The 22,603-nt window shown below is 31.6% G+C and overlaps 2 long non-coding RNA genes across 2 annotated transcripts; both read right to left on the bottom strand.

Annotated features, from left to right (window-relative positions):
* Window positions 1–6,499: 6,499 nt before the first annotated feature.
* LOC144420982 (uncharacterized) lies at window positions 6,500–16,441 on the bottom strand. Its single transcript, XR_013474839.1, has 4 exons — window positions 16,324–16,441; window positions 15,361–15,491; window positions 13,811–13,941; window positions 6,500–9,230 (listed from the first exon to the last, which is right to left on the bottom strand). It is a non-coding gene; the product is annotated as an uncharacterized LOC144420982 (long non-coding RNA).
* Window positions 16,442–18,018: 1,577 nt separating this feature from the next.
* Window positions 18,019–19,404, bottom strand: LOC120343419 (uncharacterized). Its single transcript, XR_013474755.1, has 3 exons — window positions 19,282–19,404; window positions 18,639–18,712; window positions 18,019–18,133 (listed from the first exon to the last, which is right to left on the bottom strand). It is a non-coding gene; the product is annotated as an uncharacterized LOC120343419 (long non-coding RNA).
* Between the last annotated feature and the right edge of the window lie 3,199 nt (window positions 19,405–22,603).

Here is a 22,603-nt window from a genome sequence, read left to right as displayed (position 1 = left end):
GCCTAATTAAATCTATATAAAAAATTTACTTGGTATATTTGTCCTTGGTTTTTCCTTCTGTTCTTCATATCTTCGTCTTTATAGTCCTGTAACTGAAAAGCTATAACATTAATAAAACTAATCCTAATTAAATCTATATAAAAAATTAACTTGGTATATTTGTCCTTGGTTCCTCCTTCTGTTCTTCATCTTTATAGTCCTATTACTGAAATGCTATAACATTAATAAAAATAATCCTAATTAAATCTACATAATAAATTAACTTGGTATATTTGTTTCTAGTTCTTCCTTCTGTTCTTCATTTCTTCATCTTCATAGTCCTATACCTGAAAAGCTATAACATTAATAAAACTGAGCCTAATTAAATCTATATGAAAAATTTACTTGGTATATTTGTCCTTGGTTCCTCCTTCTGTACTTCATTTCTTCATCTTTATAGTCCTATAACTGTATATTAACCTATAATTTATAACTGAAAAGCTATAACATTAATAAAACTAATTCTAATTATATATATATAAAAACTGTACTTGGTATATTTGTCCTTGGTTCTTCCTCCTGTTCTTCATTTCTTCATCTTCATCTTCATATTCCTGTAACTGAAAAGCTAAAACAATAATGAAACTAATCCTAATTGAATCTATATAATAAATTTACTTGTTATATTTGTCTTTGGTCTTCCTTCTGTTCATCATCTTCATAGATTTATAACTGAAGAGCTATAACATTAATAAAACTAATCCTAATTAAATCTATATAAAAAATTTACTTGGTATATTTGTCCTTGGTTCTTCCTTCTGGTCTTCATCTTCATAGTCCTATAACTGAAAAACTATAACATTATTAGAACTAAGCCTAATTAAATCTATATAAAAAATTTACTTGGTATATTTGTCCTTGGTTCTTTCTTCTGTTCTTCATTTCTTCATCTTCATAGTCCTATAACTGAAATGCTATAGCATTAATAAAACTAATCCTAATTAAATCTATATAAAAAATTTACTTGGTATATTTGTCTTTAGTTCTTCCTTCTGTTCTTCATTTCTTCATCTTCATAGTCCTATAACTGAAAAGCTATAACATTAATAAAACTAAGCCTAATTGAATCTATATGAAAAATTTACTTGGTATATTTGTCCTTGGTTCCTCCTTCAGTTCTTCATTTCTTCATCTTTATAATCCTATAACTGAAAAGCTATTACATTAATAAAACTAATTCTAAATAAAACTATAAAAAAAAATTTACTTGGTATATTTGTCCTTGGTTCTTCCTCCTGTTCTTCATTTTTTCATCTTTATAGTCCTGTAACTGAAAAGCTAAAACAATAATCAAACTAATCCTAATTAAATCTATATAATAAATTTACTTGGTATATTTGTCCTTGGTCTTCCTTCTGTTCTTCATCTTCATAGTCCTATAACTGAAAAACTATAACATTAATAAAACTAATCCTAATTAAATTTATGTATAAAATTTACTTGGTATATTTGTCCTTGGTTCTTACTCCTGTTCTTCATTTCTTCATCTTTATAGTCCTGTAACTGAAAAGCTAAAACATTAATAAAACTAAGCCTAATTAAATCTATATATAAAAAATTTACTTGGTATGTTTGTCCTTGGGTTCTTCCTTCTGTTCTTCATTTCTTCATCTTCATAGTCCTATAACTGAAATGCTATAGCATTAATAAAACTAAGCCTAATTAAATCTATATAATAAATTTACTTGGTATATTTGTCCTTGCTTCTTCTTTCTGTTCTTCATTTCTTCATCTTTATAGACCTATAACTGAAGAGCTATAACATTAATAAAACTAATCCTAATTGAATCTATATAAAAAATGTACTTGGTATATTTGTCCTTGGTTCTTCCTTCTGGTCTTCATCTTCATAGTCCTATAACTGATAAACTATACCATTAATAAAACTTGGCCTAATTAAATCTATATCAAAAATTTACTTGATGTATTTGTCTTTGGTTCTTTCTTCTGTTCTTCATTTCTTCATCTTCATAGTCCTTTAACTGAAAAAACTATAGCATTAATAAAACTAATCCTAATTAAATCTATGTAAAAAATTTACTTGGTATATTTGTCCTTGGTCTTCCTTCTGTTCTTCATCTTCATAGTCCTATAACTGAAAAACTATAACATTAATAAAACTAATCCTAATTAAATTTATGTAAAAAGTTTACTTGGTATATTTGTCCTTGGTCTTCCTTCTGTTCTTCTTTTCTTCATCTTCATAGTCCTATAACTGAAACGCTATAACATTAATAAAACTAAGCCTAATTAAATCTATATAAAAAATTTACTTGGTATATTTGTCCTTGGTTCTTTCTTTCGTTCTTCATTTCTTCATCTTCATAGTTCTATAACTGAAAAGCTATAACATAAATAAAACTAATCCTAATTAAATCTAGATAAAAAATTTACTTGGTATATTTGTCCTTGGTTTTTCCTTCTGTTCTTCATATCTTCATCTTCATAGTCCTATAACTGAAAAGCTATAACATTAATAAAACTAAGCCTAATTAAATCTATATGAAAAATTTACTTGGTATATTTGTCCTTGGTTCCTCCTTCTGTACTTCATTTCTTCATCTTTATAGTCCTATAACTGAAACGCTATAACATTAATAAAACTAATTCTAATTATATCTATATAAAAAATTTACTAGGTATATTTGTCCTTGGTTCATCCTCCTGTTCTTCATTTCTTCATCTTCATAGTCCTGTAACTGAAAAGCTAAAACAATAATTAAACTAATCCTAATTAAATCTATATAATAAATTTACTTGGTATATTTGTCCTTGGTTCTTTCTTTCGTTCTTCATTTCTTCATCTTCATAATCCTATAACTGAAAAGCTATAACATTATTAAAACTAATTCTAATTAAATCTATATAAAAAATTTACTTGGTATATTTGTCCTTGGTTCTTTCTTCTGTTCTTCATTTCTTCATCTTCATAGTCCTATAACTGAAAAAACTATAGCATTAATAAAACTAATCCTAATTAAATCTATGTAAAAAATTTACTTGGTATATTTGTCTTTGGTCTTCCTTCTGTTCATCATCTTCATAGACTTATAACTGAAAAGCTATAACATTAATAAAACTAATTCTAATTAAATCTATATAAAAAATTTACTTGGTATATTTGTGCTTGGTTCTTTCTCCTGTTCTTCAATTCTTCATCTTTATAGTCCTGTAACTGAAAAGCTAAAACAATAATAAAACTAAGCCTAATTAAATCTATATAAAAAATTTACTTGGTATATTTGTCATTGGTTCTTTCTTCTGTTCTTCATTTCTTCATCTTCATAGTCCTATAACTGAAATGCTACAGCATTAATAAAACTAAGCCTAATTAAATCTATATAATAAATTTACTTGGTATATTTGTCCTTGCTTCTTCCTTCTGTTCTTCATTTCTTCATCTTTATAGTCCTATAACTGAAGAGCTATAACATTAATAAAACGAATCCTAATTAAATCTATATAAAAAATTTACTTGGTATATTTATTCTTGGTTTTTCTTCTGTTCTTCATTTCTTCATCTTTATAGTCCTGTAACTGAAAAGCTATAACATTATCAAAACTAAGTTTAATTGAATCTATATAAAAAATTTACTTCATATATTTGTCCTCGGTTCCTACTTCTGTTCTTCATTTCTTCATCTTTATAGTCCTATAACTGAAAAGCTATCACATTAATAAAACTAATCCTAATTAAATCTATATAAAAAATTTACTTGGTATATTTGTCCTTGGTTCTTCATTTCTTCATCTTCATAGACATATAACTGAAAAGCTATAGTATTAATAGAACTAAGCCTAATTAAATCTATATAAAAAACCTATAACAATAATAAAACTAATCCTAATTAAATCAACATAAAAAATTTACTTGGTATATTTGTCCTTAGTTCTTCCTTCTGTTCTTCATCTTCAAAGTCCTATAACTAAAAAGCTATAACATTAATAAAATTAATCCTAATTAAATCTACATAAATAAGCTATAACATTAAAAAAACTAATCCTAATTAAATCTATGTAAAAATTTACTTGGTATATTTGTCCTTGGTTCTTCCTCCTGCTCTTCATTTCTTCATCTTCATAGTCCTGTAACTGAAAAGCTAAAACAATAATGAAACTAATCCTAATAAAATCTATATAAAAATATTACTTGGTATCTTTGTCCTTGGTTATTCCTTCTGTTCTTCATCTTCAAAGTCCTATAACTGAAAAGCTATAGCATTAATAAAACTAATCCTAATTGAATCTGTATAAAAAATTTACTTGGTATATTTGTCCCTGGTTCCTCTTTCTGTTTCTCATTTCTTAATCTTCAAAGACCTATAACTGAAAAGCAATAACAGTAATAAAACTAAGCCTAATTAAATCTATATAAAAAATTTACTTGGTATATTTGTCTTTAGTTCTTCCTTCTGTTCTTCATCTTCATAGTCCTATAACTGAAAAGCTATAAAACAATAAAACTAAGCCTAATTAAATCTTATTGAAAAATTTACTTTGTATATTTGTCCTTGGTTCCTCCTTCTGTTCTTCATTTCTTCATCTTTATAATCCTATAACTGAAAAGCTATAACATTAATAAAACTAATTCTAATTAAATCTATATAAAAAATTTACTTGGTATATTTGTCCTTGGTTCTTTCTTCTGTTCTTCAATTCTTCATCTTCATAGTCCTATAACTGAAAAAACTATAGCATTAATAAAACTAATCCTAATTAAATCTATGTAAAAAATTTACTTGGTATATTTGTCCTTGGTTCTTTCTTCTGTTTCTCATTTCTTCATCTTTATAGTCCTGTAACTGAAAAGCTAAAAAATTAATCAAACTAATCCTAATAAAATCTATATAATAAATTTACTTGGTATATTTGTCTTTGGTCTTCCTTCTGTTCATCATCTTCATAGACTTATAACTGAAAAGCTATAACATTAATAAAACTAATTCTAATTAAATCTATATAAAAAATTTACTTGGTATATTTGTCATTGGTTCTTTCTCCTGTTCTTCAATTCTTCATCTTTATAGTCCTGTAACTGAAAAGCTAAAACAATAATAAAACTAAGCCTAATTAAATCTATATAAAAAATTTACTTGGTATATTTGTCATTGGTTCTTTCTTCTGTTCTTCATTTCTTCATCTTCATAGTCCTATAACTGAAATGCTACAGCATTAATAAAACTAAGCCTAATTAAATCTATATAATAAATTTACTTGGTATATTTGTCCTTGCTTCTTCCTTCTGTTCTTCATTTCTTCATCTTTATAGTCCTATAACTGAAGAGCTATAACATTAATAAAACGAATCCTAATTAAATCTATATAAAAAATTTACTTGGTATATTGATTCTTGGTTTTTCTTCTGTTCTTCATTTCTTCATCTTTATAGTCCTGTAACTGAAAAGCTATAACATTATCAAAACTAAGTTTAATTGAATCTATATAAAAAATTTACTTCATATATTTGTCCTTGGTTCCTACTTCTGTTCTTCATTTCTTCATCTTTATAGTCCTATAACTGAAAAGCTATAACATTAATAAAACTAATCCTAATTAAATCTATATAAAAAATTTACTTGGTATATTTGTCCTTGGTTCTTCATTTCTTCATCTTCATAGACATATAACTGAAAAGCTATAGTATTAATAGAACTAAGCCTAATTAAATCTATATAAAAAACCTATAAAAATAATAAAACTAATCCTAATTAAATCAATATAAAAATTTTACTTGGTATATTTGTCCTTAGTTCTTCCTTCTGTTCTTCATCTTCAAAGTCCTATAACTAAAAAGCTATAACATTAATAAAATTAATCCTAATTAAATCTATATAAATAAGCTATAACATTAAAACAACTAATCCTAATTAAATCTATGTAAACATTTACTTGGTATATTTGTCCTTGGTTCTTCCTCCTGCTCTTCATTTCTTCATCTTCATAGTCCTGTAACTGAAAAGCTAAAACAATAATGAAACTAATCCTAATAAAATCTATATAAAAATATTACTTGGTATATTTGTCCTTGGTTCTTCCTTCTGTTCTTCATCTTCAAAGTCCTATAACTAAAAAGCTATAGCATTAATAAAACTAACCCTAATTGAATCTGTATAAAAAATTTACTTGGTATATTTGTCCCTGGTTCCTCTTTCTGTTTCTCATTTCTTAATCTTCAAAGACCTATAACTGAAAAGCAATAACATTAATAAAACTAAGCCTAATTAAATCTATATAAAAAATTTGCTTGGTATATTTGTCCTTGGTCTTCCTTCTGTTTTTCATCTTCATAGTCTTATATCTGAAAAGCTAAGATAACATTAATAAAACTAAGCCTAATTAAATCTATATAAAAATTTACTTTATATATTTGTCCTTGGTTCTTTCTTCTGTCTTTTATTTCTTCATCTTCATAGTCCTTTAACTGAAAAGCTCCAAACATTAATAAAAATAGGCCTAATTAAATCTGTATAAAAAATTTACTTGGTATATTTGTCCTTGGTTCTTTCTTCTGTCTTTTATTTCTTCATCTTCATAGTCCTTTAACTGAAAAGCTCCAACATTAATAAAAATAGGCCTAATTAAATCTATATAAAAAATTTACTTGGTATATTTGTCCTTGGTTCTTCCTTCTGTTCTTCATCTTCAAAGTCCTATAACTGAAAAGCTATACCATTAATAAAACCTAATAAAGCCTAATAAAATCTATATAAAAGATTTACTTGGTATATTTGTCCTTGGTGTTCCTTCTGTTTTTTATCTTCATAGTCTTATATCTGAAATCTAAGATAACATTAATAAAACTAATCCTAATTAAATCTATATAAAAAATTTACTTGGTCTATTTGTCCTTGGTTCTTCCTTCATTTCTTCATCTTCATATATAACTGAAAAGCTCTAACATTAATAAAACTAAGTCTAATTTTACTTGGTCTATTTGTCCTTGGTCTTCTTTCTGTTTTTCATCTTCATAGTCGTATATCTGAAAAGCTAAGATAACATTAATAAAACTAAGCTTAAACAAATCTATGGAAGAATGTACTTGGTATATTTGTTCTTGGTTCCTTCTGTTTTTCATTTCAATCTTTATAATTGTGCACCTGAAAAACTGGGATACAATAATAATAACTAGGCCTGGTGAAATCATTCTCACTCCTAATGGTGGGAATGTCGTAATGGGTAAATCTCTCAAAAATAAAAAAAATAAATGAAAAAACTATTTAAAAACAAAGAAACAAAAAAGCCATGGCATGCCCTGTAAATTTTTGTTCTTCTGTTGCTCTTTTGATAACTTGTTTCCTGTTGAAAATATCTCAAGAAAAATAGAATAGAAAATAATAATTATGACAAATGATAGCAATATATGGAGGCTATTACAGAAAAGGGAATCATTTTCAAATATGCAATATCACAAGTATACATAAAACAGTATTAGTATGATTGTACTTTAAAAATTAGCATATTCTACAAAAAATGAATAGGAAAAATAACCGTTTTCAAATCAAAATGTCTATAATGATAAAACTATTTACGGTCTTGGTTGTTATGAAGCCCATTAAAAAATTGCATAATTCTTTAGTGCTAATTGAATATAAATATCTCAGTCAATTTTTAGCAACAGGTTGGTACATTTGAATTTGTAACACACAAAACTATTATCAGATAAAAATAGCACTATTCTCAGAGAAATCCCAATATTCTTAACAAAATACCATAAGTGATAAACATTAATCAACAAAAATTAAAACATTGTGGATATATTTATTGAAAATCAAAATAAATATTGGATATGGGAAAAACAAAGAGTAGTTTTGGTGTATCTGAATTTGTCTTATTTTCTTGAACTATAAGAAATTATGGTTAGTAAGAATGACGCCACCAAAAAGAGGCTTGTCAAACACTCTACATACTCGGATTCGTAAAATGCTTTGATTGTCATTTAAGTTCTGATTTGAAAAGAAGGTACTGACATTCAACTGTATTGCCATGTTTACTGTCATAAATATTAAAATAAAAACAGATAATTTTGACCACCAATTGCCAGATTCTGTGGTCATTTATATTTTAGTTTAGTATTGACCGAACAAATATTGCTACTATGATTGTCATGCTGTGTATTCCCTCCCTTCATGGGCCCACCAATCACCAGAACCCCATCCCCCCTCCCAACCCCTGTGTATGTGAGTGTAGTATGTTTGTTTTTTGTTTTGTTTTTTGATGGAGATTCATCGACAGAAGAGACAAACCATGCCGGCCTGGTTTGTTTTCTGAAGACGATTCCAAACAAAGAACAAGCAGTGTTGATAAAGTACCGGTAATAGATTAGATTTGTGTGTTAGGTAGCATTGACAACCATGAATAGACTTTATTTAGTTCGTACTGATTACAAATGGTATCAAAATGAGTAAATAAGACAATAATGAGATATCATAGCATTATATTTTGAATGCTCATTCCTTATTAATAAGAAAATATTTGTATAATTAAGTTATATGACAAATATGTTGAATGACGCCGCCTCCTTCATGCCAAATTATTAAAGTAATCACAGGAATGTATGTTTAGAATGGATGGAATGGAGTGATGAAATGGAAAATTTAAAATACAAATTTAAACGATGTTTTGGTATAATAAATATATCCACTATTTAATTTTACATAAGACATGAACTATAGATTCTTAATTTTTCATAAATATGGAATCAAATATAGAAATTGTATTGTAGCGTAATGAAGAAAAAAATTTGATGTGGTTTCTAAACAATGGTTCGATCAAGAATCTGTTTCCGTTTATTAAAATCACAAGAACGTGATTGGTCGACCCATTTTTTCTTGCATATAAGATTAAAGTACGTATGCCATTGGGAATAGTCTAAAATAGTCTCATGGCATTGGGTATAGTCTAAAATAGTCTTATGGCATTGGGTATAGTATCTAGAATGGTCTCATGCCATTGAGTATAGTCTGAAATAGTCTCATGCCATTGGGTATAGCTTAAAATAGTCTCGTGCCATTGGGTATAGTCTAAAATAGTCTCATGCCATTGGGTAACGGCTAAAATAGTCTCAAGTGCAGCTCAATTCATTTGTTTGCAGGTAGTTCTCAGACATGTTTGATAAAACTCTTTCAGATTTGAATACTCAAGTTTTATCACTTTTTATGATTCCAGATTCCAAGTTCTTTAATTGAGAAAACCTGTAGAAAAAAAATATACAATTAATCATAATGTCTATGATACGATATTCTTTTTTGCATTCATGTAATTGAGGAAATAAATCTTAGTAGTTGTATGAGAAGATCTTTCTAATTGTACGCACGAGATAGGTTATTGATTGATCCCATGTGATATAATTCCAATTTTTTTCAAGGTTTGCAGTGAAAATGGTGTAACGTGCTCAGACAATGGACTTACAAGCAGGGGTCGGCAAGCTTTTGTCGCTCGCAGACCAAAATTAGGGGTTGCAAGTCATTGTCGCGCCGCACATGATTTTAGAAAGTTAAAAACTTTTTCACACAGATCAGAAGTTATATTTTAAGCAGTACTTAGGGAAAAAAATTTACATATGACTTGTTTGAGTTTTATAAGAAGAAGATACTTTTTATAATAAAAATCAAGCAGTGATACATCTCCCGAATAGAATATCGATTTATTGCATTGCATTGCATTCATTGCATTGCATCTCAAAAAAATCCAAGTGAATATTTTCTGCGTCATTAAACCCTTTGCACTTAGCATCAACTTTTTTTGCGTTTTGTTGATATTTGTCTAATTATAATTGAATTATAGTCTCATTAAACGAGGAAATGTGAATTATGTACTTGTTAGGTTATATCATGATTTAGTCTACACGTGTCTTACAATAAATTTTGTAACGTAAAGAATATAATTGTCAAAACAGTTGTTATGTTACTATAATTCAGTGACACGTCGCGGGTCGAATTATATTACTCTGCGGGCGGGATCTGGCCCGCGGGCCGTAGGTTGCCGACCCCCGACTTACAGCATAACATTCAATGCAATTTTATGAATTCGTATGGGTTAGTAAATATGACCCAATAATAATTTGCTTTTATTTCGCATTTATTATGCTAATGAAAACAGTATAGATATCCATTTTAACAAATTCATTACATCAGTGATTTCAACATTTCTACCCCCGCAAACTGGCAACACCCAATAAAATAAACTCGAGTACCGGCATCAGAATATTGAAATATTAATAATGATTTCAAGCTAACGTAAGCATGTAAGTGAAACAGGTATAACTTATACATCGTCTCATCTTATTGTTTCCTACTTTTTTACTGCGTGAAATTATAAAATTTGACACTAAAACTTGTTAATCAACTTTACGTTACTTGATTTGATCTCACAGATGAAATGTTAAATGTATTATTATTATTATATTAAATTCAAAAATTTAATTTTGATTGGTCTCATTATCGGGTCTTGCATGTTTCACAAATACATCGAACATTCTGAAACTAAATTTGTACAACCCTAGCGTCATCGAATATCGGCGTAATAAAAATCAAAACACATAAATAGCATTGTGACAAAAAGTCGTAAAAACTAATTGTTTTTGACTCGATTTTTTGAATAATGACACGTTTCCTAGAATTTTCCCACTAACCATATAAACTTTCTTATGTTTCACAGTCATGTCATCTCCATGTTTTTTTCTCCCAAACTCATATGGCATTTTATTTGGAGGTGGCTATGATGACTATCTTGCGACAGAGTTTGGAATTAAATATGAAAAAATTATACTTTAGTTATCGGATTTTTCACGCATTTGAATGATATAAATAAAAGTTCGCATTTAATGGCTATTAAACAAATCTGGGTCGGGCATTTAAACCTAATTTGATGCATTTGTAATCCAAATTTATAGGTGAATCAACAGACAACAAGTCAATATATACTTTCTTACTATTATTATATACTTTCTCGAGTCGAAAGTCGCAAAATGCTTTGAACTTCTGAATTGTCGACTGACCGACATACGGACTGCGCATTCTGAGAAGTCAGATTTACAAAAATGAAACCCAAAACAACGATTTTTAAAGAGCGAAGCAAGTTCAGTACTCGAAGGCTCATTGAGAGTAGGGCAATTTGAACGTTCACGCAAGTTGCAACAAATTGTTATGGTCAAATGCTTGTTCGGTAAGGGCAAATGTTTAATTTCAAATACTTTTTATAAATTTCATAATAATTGAGAGGTAAAAGCGAAACTTTTTGATTGAATAGATTTCGAAATCTTTGATATATTTTTAAAAAAAAGTTCGAGAGATGATTTAAAAACTGGCAATTGAGATTAGGCAATGGGAGAGCAGTTTAAAAAAATATAATATTAAGAGATACATAACCTAAATGAGATTTGGTTTCAGTCTGTCAGTTAATTTTGTCTATATCTAATCTAAAATAAGATTCAACAGCAAATATTTGGAAATGAATCCAGGCGATTTTTATCGAAAACATCTATAAACTAGATAACTCTTTCCACACTTGAAAAAAGTCATAGCTTTAAATAAGACACTTTTCGACTCAACATAGTTCTTTGGCGTCACGAAACCGCCAGAAGAAGACTTGGAAAATGAATATCGAATTGCTAACACTTCCATTAGAGATAATTTGTATAAAAGTAGTCGAGAAAAGAATCTAGCAGCAAATTTCTCATTGAATTTTTTTTTTAATTTGGTGTGACAATAAATTTGAAAAACAGTTTCCAGAAATTTATGCGTTTTAAGTCATAACTATTGCAAGGACCCCTAATAATGCCTTAGGATCAATAACAAGAAGACACTATTTTGTGCCTGCAAATAATAGAAAGCCTAAATTAATTTAAGATGCGGCCCGCGGTTTTACCCAGGTATTGATATCTGGCCCGCCTGAGAAAAAAGGTTGCACACCCCTGATTTAAAGAGATGATTCAAACAAATCTCATATTTCTCACAAGCTTCACGGAAATTTCCGTTTTTCTCCGATTTTTTTCAAAACGTGGTGTTTTTCTCAAATTTAACACTTTTTGCATTAGTCAAAAAATTTCTTCGTACATATTCATAATACACATCACTTAAGATTAAAAAATAAATATATCACATGAAAAGAAATTGATGTTTGCGAACGGGACGCGTTAATTGGTTCGGGTGCATTGTAAACTGACGCTAATGATCTCGGCATTCAATTAGAAAACTCATAGCACAACGTCGTATTTTGTATTTTACATATTCCAAAATACAATAATTTTCAAATTTCTTCCTAATTGCATGTAATATTAAAAATGTCAATATAAAATGTTGGCAGCGAAATATCCGAATTAACTAGTTTGGCTGAAATAGCTAAAAACAAGTCAGAATCCCGTTTTAACTCGCGAGGGTGGGGACGTACATGGCTCATAGTTCAGATACACCTAATTTTAAAACATTTTTGATCATATAAAAGCTAAATATATCGGAAATATTGGTATACATTTAGTCTATACCGATACAATACTAATGTCAAAAAATCGGCCGATACTGCCGATACCGATACATCGGTACATCTTCACATCAGACTATAGGACACAACAGAGAATATTGCTCTAGGTAACGGGTTGTTCAGAATGATTGTTGCTATCTTTTAACGCCAAATTACGGTTTTGTTGGGCAGAATAGTTAAATCGATGGGGCGATTCTACAAAATTGAAATGATCTGGTTCCTACATACTTTGCCATTAAAAATTTATATGTGCGCATTGGTGCTTAAACAGGAGAAAACGAACGAAGGAAAGCAATCTTACTGCTACAAGATAAGTTCATACTCAATATACAAAAAGAATAATTTGTCGCAGATTTCGCCCAAAAATTACAAACGATTTATTCATTCACGGCCACAAATTTTAAGAGATGGGTTACATGGGCGAGTAGAATCCATAATATGCAAAGAAAATAATTATTTGCAAAGAGATATACAGAAAAAGTCTGTGAATTGTTACAATAAAATATGTGTGCCATATCACGAATTTCAAATTAAACATATCTGCAGGAGAATTTTCACATGAGTAAAAAGATGGGTAAATAAAAGATTTCGTAAAATAATTTCAGAGGACCTTCATCGAACCCCCGGATACAACTTCCTCAAACGCTATGGGTACAATCGAACCCAAGGTAAAAAAAACACCGCTATAGACAGTGTCGTACTCATTACATCATATTCACTGGTTAATAGTCCAGTTAGTGAGTTGTTCAGAATGATTGTTTTTATCTTTTACCGTTAAATTACGTTTTGTTGGTCAGAATAAGTAATAAAGTAATAAGTTCTAATCGTAAATTTTTAGGATAAAAAAAAATAAATTTTTTGCGGAGAGATATACAGAAAAATTCTGCGGCTACGTCATTTATGAGCACAATCTATAGTCAAAAGCAACGGTAATTTTGACCTAGTTTGTTAATTTAGCACACATTATATCTTTTTACCAGAGTAACACTTCTGTCGTGACTTCGCTAAACAACTTTTTTCTATCTTTTGTACAAAGCCCTTGACACCAATGCAAAAATGTGATATTCGATAAAACCACTTGCGCCCAGTTTTAAAAATAAGTAATTATCTAGTTAGTGTAAATTTATATTTCCAGCGGAATCTGCATTTCTAACCCAAACCCTGACAGAATAATTAAAAATTTATTATTCTGAACGATGGCGGGGGTGTTTTGTTTCTACCGGGGAAGTGGGTGTACCAAAGATCCTAAATATGCAAATGAAATTGAAGAAATCAAAAAATTTTGATTACATACTTGCTCTGCTGGCCAGACTCGATAGGCTCTCATCTTGCTCAGTGATGAATACCAGACAAATGACCACGACGAAATTCTTTTGATGAAATTGCTGTACTGTCTTTCTAACGTTCAAGCAGTCTTTTAAAAGGCTGAAAATTAATGTATTTTTGTTCATTCTAAAATTATCAGAGGTGTATTTAGCTTAGGATTGCGACGCAAAATGAGTGGAAAGTTCTAATCCTAAATTGTTACAATAAATAATTTCAAATGGAAATAATTGAAACTCGTATTGTGCCTAATCACTAATTCCAAATTAGACAGCTAAACGTGAAAGTGGAATATTGAAAATTTCACAAAAGTAAAAAAACTAGATAATGGAAAGACTTCATGGCATGAAAATATTTCAGAGGAGCCTCATAGAACACCTGGAACAGATCGACCCCAGGTGTTCGGTTTAATCAAACCCAGTTTAAAAAACATCGTTATAGACAATGTCGTGCTTATTACGCCATATTTACTGGTTATTGCTCCAGTTAAATGGTTGTTTAGAATGATTGTTGCTACTTTTTTACGCTAAATTACGGGTATGTTGGGCAGAATAGTGATCTCTACGATGCGATTCTACGAAATGAAAATGGTCTGGTTATAAGAGACTTTGCCAAAGAAAATTTATAGGCGCGCATTGCTGCTTGAACTAAACAAACGACGAACGAAGAAACGCAATTTTTCTGCTATAAGATAAGCTTATACTCAATATAAAAAAAAAATACCGCAGAATTCCCCAAAAATTACAAATATCACTCATTTGGAATGACCTTTCAGTGCAGTGATATTTAACGGGTTATACAAACTTATACTATATACCCAGGTGTATACCAAATCAAACAAAAAGTATTATCGGTGGAGAGATATACAAAAAAGACAGTACTCCCAAATTAGGCCATAATTTCTGGTACAAATAATACGGAAATACACTCGGCTAATCCCCGAACTCGTAATATAACTAAAATACGAGTATTGACACAAAATTATGGTCTGACCCTAATCTGGTACACATACTACGTTCCAGTGTCCGCCATCTTGGTACACATACTTCGGGAGTACCGAAAATTCTGTGGCTACGTTATTCGCTAATTTCTAAGCAAAAGCTATAGTTATAAATCAACGTAAATTTTTACGTTTTTCGTTAGCAGTAATTTAGAACACATAATATTTGCGACCAGAGTAAGACTTCTGTCATACCTTCACTAAACAACCTTTTTCTACTTTATATTATTAAATAACTTTTGTTATTTGCGAGGTACATACGAAAAAAAATTGAAAAATATGTAACACGTAGTGTAAGGTTCAAAAGCAATATTTTAGTATATTAGATTGGGATCTTTTAACAAAAACTTCAACACTGAGTTACAAATTAGTAACTATCTAGTCAGGGTTAAAAAAAATTAAAAATTAATTATTTTCCTGCGCAATCTATAGGGGTTGCGCAAAACTTCAATCCTTAGATTGAACCTAAATATGCAAATCAAACTTTGAAAAAAAAAAATCGAAATATTTTGATTACATACTTGCTTTGCATACTGGCCAGATTCGATAGGCTTTCATCTTGCTCGGTGATGAATACCAGACAAATAACGAGGCATTTCTTTTGATGAATTGATGTACTGTCTTTCTAACTTTCAAACAGTGTCATAGAAAACTGAAATTAAATGTATTTTCAGTTGATTCTTAAATTATCAGTGACGTGTATCGAGGGTATGGCAGGTATAGCTCCTACCATTGGCAATTCTGGATTGCGGCGCGAACAGAATGAAAAGTTCTAATCGTAAATTGTTACAATAAAATATTTGTGCCATATCACGAATTCAAATTAAACAGATAAACGTGGAAGGTGTTTATCTATCCACGGCCACAAATTATGCGTGATGAATTACATGCGCGAGTAGAAACCATAATATGCAAATAAAATAATTACTTGCGGAGAGATATACGGAAAAAGTCTGCGGCTACGTTATTTATGAGCACAATATATAGTCACTAATCAACGTTAATTTTGAGGTAGTTTGTTAATTTAGCACACATAATATCTTGTTATCAGAGTAACACTTCTGTCGTGACTTTGCTAAACAACTTTTTTTCTATTTTATATTATTAAATAACCTTCGTTGTTTGCAAGGTACATACAAAAAAAATAAAAATTGAAAAATATGTAACACGTAGTAAAAGGTTCAAGAGCACTATTTTAGTATATTAGATTGAATTCTTTTGTACAAAGCACTTGATACCGATGCAAAAATGTGATATTTGATAAATACTTGCGCCAAGTTTTAAAAATAAGTAAATATTTAAACTTATATTTCCAGCGCAATCTGCATTTCTAACCCAAACCCTTACGAAATAATTACTAATTTATTATTCTGAACGATAGCGGGGGTGTTTTTTTGCCGGGGAAGAGGGTGTACAAAAGATCGTTAAGTTGATCCTAAATATGCAAATGGTATTGAATGACTCAAAAGATTTCGATTACATACTTGCTCTGCTGGCCAGACGCGATAGGCTCTCATCTTGCTCAGTGATGAATACCAGACAAATCACCACGACGAAATTCTTTTGATGAAATTGATGCACTGCCTTTCTAACGTTCAAGCAGTCTTTTAAAGGCTGAAAATTGATGTATTTTTAATTCATTTTAAAATTATCAGAGGTGTATTTAGCTTAGGATTGCGACGCAAAAAGAGTGAAAACCTCAAATTGTAAATTAATAAAATAATTAATTTCAAATTACATATAATTGAAACTCTTATTGTGACTAATCACTAATTCCAAATTGAACAGCTAAACGAGGAAGTTTGGATAACTGCGGTGGAATATATAAAATTTTACATAAGTAAAAAACTAGATAATGGAAAGACTTAAGATAAAATATTTCAGAGGACCTTCATAGAACACGTGGAACAGATCGACCTCAGGGGTTCGATTTAATCAAACCCAGTTTAAAATAACACCGTTATAGACAGTGTCGTGCTCATTACGCCATATTTACGGGTTATTGCTTCAGTTAAAGGGTTGTTTAGAATGATTGTTGCTACCTTTTCAACGCTAGATTACGGGTATGTGGGACAAAATAGTAGATTCGACGAAATTAAATGGTCTGGTTCTAACAGATTTGGCTTTAAATAATTATGAGCGCGCATTGGGACTCAAACTGGCGAAAAGGGGAACGAAGAAATGCGATTTTTCTACTATAAGATAAGCTTACACTAAATATACAAAAAAGATAATTTGTCGCAGATTTCCCCAAAAATTATCTACTTGGAGTGATCTTTTAGTGCAGTTATATTCAACCGGATATACCATAAATAAACAGGTGTTTACCAAGATAGATCCCGGCTATACAAATAGCAATTGGCATACGATAGTACACTAGAGCTATAGCCTGATTGAAACAATCAAATTTCCCGGCCCGTTTTGTGTTTTTGAACGCGCGCACAGGTACCGTTCAACATCGGGCTCAATAATTTATGAAGTATTTGTCTGTCCACGCCTCGAAATTTCCGAGTACAAGCTATAGTCACAAATCAAAGTCAGTTTTTTCCTTTTACACATAATATTTTGTGGCCAGCGTAAGACTCCCATCTTGACTTCATCAAACAACTTTTTCTGCGCTATTTTATTAAATAATCTTTGGTATTTGCGAGGTATATACGATGAAATTAAAAATTGACAAGGTGTAACATGTAGTAAAAGGGGCGAACAGCGCATTTTAGCATATTAGTTTGGAATATTTTGTAAAAAGCACTCGACAATAATGCAAAAATGGGCGCTGTTGAAGTATGCGTACCGAGAAGACGGACACCATACCTAGTATGTGTACCAGGTTAGAGTTAGGCCAGAATTTTAGGTACAAATACTACGGGAGTCACATGGCTAGTCTCAGGACTCCTAACTGAAATAAGGAAAATTGCAATAAAATCGTAGCCTAACCTGGCACACATACTACGTTCCGGTGTCCGCCATGGTACGTGTACTTCAGGAGTACCCCACACCTCCGCCAAGTTTTAAAATAGCAAATCAATAACTAGTTAGGATTAGGAACGATTTTAAAATTCGAATTTCGAGCGCAATCTTCATTTTCGACCCAAACCTTAACCGAGTAGTTAATAATTTTTCTATTTTGAGGTCCTTAGATTGAACCTAATTATACGATTAAAATTGAAAGATTTTGATTACATACTTGCTTTGCTGGTCAGACTCGATAGGCTTCTATCTCACTGAGACGAATTTCTCTTATTGATGAAGTAGTATACTGCCTTGTCAACTTTCAACAAGTGTTTAAGAAAGCTGAAAATAAATGTGTGTGTCATGATTGTCGTATTTTCACCAAAATAATAACGTACGAGTATCTCAATTCAACAACAGCCCTTGGAAATTGTGATCCAACCATCGAGGGGTCGCATTTTTAAACTTTTGCGTAGATATATCCCTGCAAATAATTCAGAGATTTTTCTTAAATTTATGAAATATTACTTATTTGGAATGATCTGTACGTACATTGCGTTGCACTTCATCTTGTAAATGACGAGTAAACTATTAACAATTATGTTATAATTCACCTTCTTATGAGCATCCTCTCTACAATCACAGATATCTACAGACATTTAATTTCATAAGATACTACTCGCAGTTTTCGAATTTTCGAACGGGGTACCATTATTACGACAAGAAACTGTCCAATGACGCTTTTATAATTGTTTATGGAATATATGACTTTAAGTATGTGTTATTACCATATTGATTACGGGAATCCATGGATGTCGAAAAGTCAAATAAAATGTATAAATATTACCTGTAGATTTTCCCTCGGTTTCGTTACATCGTGTCTTCGCATCTTCAATTTCAACATCAACAACAGTTCTGCATCTGAAAAGTTAAGATATTAATAATAAACTGTTGCAGAACTTTCTAATGCGGGAATGGGAATACGTCTATCCACAATAACTAATATACAAAAGTAAAAAAAACAAGTATATATAAATCCATGGATTTGGTGTTATATTTGAGGTGCGAAAGTTATCTATGTTACATTGATGTAAAGCGTGTCATGTGAAATGCAGCTTACGTAGTGACTTATATCGGGCGCGACTTAAAAAGTGTGAGAATCACTGAATTTTAGGTTATATATATAATATGCGAGGACTCCTGAGAAAATATCGAATATCTGATGAATGAAACCACAGAGCTATTGTATTACCTTTGTATCTTTCGCTAACTCGTCAATTTAGAATGAGTCTATGTTTAGATTTCTAGTTCATGTTGAAAATAATAGGAAATTGTAATATCAACCAAAAGATTTAGAAATCAGTTTATGAAAAGCAATGGGTACAAAAATTGAGATAGTAAGCAACAATATTAACCAAATCAATAAAAAATCTAGAGTTTTAGGGAAACCATATAACAGCTTTACAAACACTTGTTAATATTTAGCTCACCTGAATATTGTTCCAAAGAGACAAACTGATAAGGAGTAATATTCCAGCACCAACCACACACAAAATCGTCTGCACTCCATCATGTAAATTTGCTACTGAGGCGTTGTCGCTTGTGCTTCCCGCGCGAAGAGTGGACGAAAACGCTAATTAGTCCTTTGTAATTAAACGTTTTTAATTAGTCCCGTTATTCCAGGATCTAACAACCCTGGATCGCTACGAGCGGATCACGCTTCTGACACGTGATCACAAAACATAAACAATGCAAATGACATTTGGTATTTGCTTAATATTACTTGTGATTGTTTGAATGCCCAATTTACACTAGTTTCTCCGTCCAAACCAAACGTTGGAGACATAACATACAAAGCAATACAATCGATTTACATGTGAAAGTCCTGTTTAATTTCTCAGACCGATGGTAACAATTGATAAAGACTCGCAGAGTCTAGCGCAGAGCTATACCCTAAATGGAGTTGCGACACCGCAGGTGAGACGCAGCAACGAAGTTTTGGGGTTGCAACGAATACTCGAATTTCACACACAAAGTACTACCGGAATATCTAATGTAAATTTCATACTTTTGATTCAAAACACAACTATTAAAACTAATGAAACGTATAAATCCCAATATTTTTAAACATCGAATAGAATCAGAGAAGCGCTGGGCTTACATCGAACTGTAAAAGTTATAGAAGCTCAGATTTAGCAAACTCTTAAATCAGTGATTTGCAACCTTTTGGAGCCATCAGACCATCCTTTTATTACTCAGGGAATTTCGTCCAATCCCAAAGTTTTGAACGGTTGAAACCAGGGGTGCAACCAGAACCTCACAGGGGAAGTGAATTTTGTGCAAGGTATAGAACAGGGGTGGGTACCTTTTTCGGCTTGCGTGCCAAAATCAGCTAAGTTTAATTACAAATTTTTTCGCGTGCCGACAAAAATCAAAAACAATGCTTTGCTACGCAAAAATAAACAATAATAAACCCTTTAGACGTGCACAGACAGATTCCATATTCGGAAAAATAACAGTCCGCCAAATATATGTGATTACTTTTCTTATTCTATATATACCGTGTTTCCCCGAAAATAAGACTGAGTCTTATTTCAATTTTCTTCCAAAAAATAACACTAGGGCTTATTTTCGGAGGATGTCTTATATTTTCATTTATCAAAAACAAAATTACCAAGTATATAATTGCGAGATTTTTCAATATAATAAGAAAACCGATATCCATTTACTTGTAAATCACACGTTTTTATTCGAAATAACTGCAAAACATAGATTATTAATCATTTAAAACGTGTAAGAGAGATTTCTTGCTATCGACTAGGTAAACAAATTGGCGTTATTGAGTAGGTCTTATTTAAAGGGGAGCGCCTATATTAAAATCATTTCAAAAATTCAGTCTAGGTCTTATTTTCAGGGTAGGTCTTATTTTCGGGAAGACACGGTATCAGTGAGACTTCTACTGCTGCATTACCGCTGATAGAGATTGGACATTGGGTTTATATTTTGTAACGTTTGAAGAAATAGACGACATACTGGTTTCATGTTTTAGGCTACTTCTGTTACGAGACTAAATAAAGTTCATAGCTGAGAACAGAGATCCACAAGTTTATGTAGAATAAAACACGGACATAGACGAACTATTTTATACAAATCAGTCAACTAAATTTGTCGACAGCTCACTCAGTTGTTATGTCATAATATATTTCTTTGTAATCATATGTTATGAAAGGACTAAAAAAGTTTAAAGAAATAACGGATTGTTAACAAACGATAATAAATAAATGAAAACCTAGTTTCATCAGATAATTCAGAGTCTTGAAACTTTTTATTTGAGGGAGGATGATCTCGTTCCCGAGTCCTCATTCACGTGCCAAATACCTTCATCGCCCCCGTCGCTATGAAAAAAATGCAAATTTAGAAACGTATATATTACAGACCAAATAAACAGAAAAAATCATATTTAATAGGGTTTTTAACGAGATGAATGAGCTTGGTCGTCTTCAGCGAGTTTTTTTAATATTTGGTGACATTTTCGTCAGGCACAATCTCAAATCACCCCTGACAGAAAGGCGATTTCGTTGTTTTGATAGTAAGAGTGTCACAGATGAAAACATCTTTTCCACCATATAACAAGTCGAAAATAAAAGAATCCAGGGTTCTGCCTCCTCACAAATCGTAGGGTACATGCCTGATCCGTTTTGTCGCCATGATTCCGTGAAGCGTCGCGGGCCGGATTATATTACTCCGTGGGCCGCAGGTTGTCGACCCCTGGGCTACGCAAATTACCTTGCGCCGTGGAATCCTTTCACGTATGATAACGCCCACAGCGTTCAAACCTGCATTGATTAGCGTATATTTTTCATCATAATCTGGGGAAATGTGACGTATGGCCTAAGAATGAATAGAAAGGTACATCGCAATATCGCATCGCCAGGCGCAATTTACTGCGTTTCATCTTTACTGGCTGTGGTAGCAACCTTCACCTGTCGCGGAGCTTTTAAGACAAAATTTACGGTGTTTTTCGTTTTATTTCTATTGTGTAAAATATTGTTTCAATTTGTAAAGAAGCATGACGCCGCGACAATTTCAAACTTAGATGTTTCATAAATTAAGAAACAGTAAACCATAGATCAGACGGTCAGTTGGCACTGAAGACAGAAAAGATCAAATTGATGAACCGTCTTCCGGTCTTATTATTCTTCCATTCAGAGTCAGAAAATTGGTTTGCAGGTTTACAGTATTTTCAATGTAATTTTCGCGGGGCAGTCTAGTCGTGGGCTCCCAAGCGTGGCGTCGTTAATTAAGTAATATTTTAATTAACCCGGTCCTCGTCAGTAGCGGTGGCGCAGGGGAAGCGTAGGGACGTGGTCAAACATCAGGCCAGGGGTTCGAATCCCACAAGGTAGATTGAGGTATGAGCAAAGGCCAGCAGGTGAGCCAGGAGTTATATAGATAAGCAATAACGGGGGATAGCGCGGATGGGCAAGTGAGAAGAGGAAAGTGCAGGAAAGGCAGTCGACGAGCCAGTGAAGACCAGCTAACAGAGAGTGCGGCTTGAGTATAGAAGCACTAGACAATGTGCAAGTGAGAAGAGGAAAGTGCAGGAAAGACAGTCGGCGAGTACCGAAGAAGGGTAGAACCAACTGAGCAAGGATGAGCGAGTAAGACCAGTGGGCGTGGGGGAGGAAAGGCAGTCGGCGAGCAATTAAATTAATCAATATGGGTCGTCGAGGAGAAAGGCAGTCCTGAGCTGTACGGATGTGGCCGAGGAAGGGCAGTCGGCGAGCAAGTGAGGCCCACCCAACAGTGGGC

Source organism: Styela clava, chromosome 3, assembly GCF_964204865.1.
Source record: "Styela clava chromosome 3, kaStyClav1.hap1.2, whole genome shotgun sequence".
In the NCBI taxonomy this organism is placed as follows: Eukaryota; Metazoa; Chordata; class Ascidiacea; order Stolidobranchia; family Styelidae; genus Styela; species Styela clava.
The sequence above is the reverse complement of the archived record's forward strand: the minus strand, read 5'-3'. Positions and strand labels throughout refer to the sequence as shown.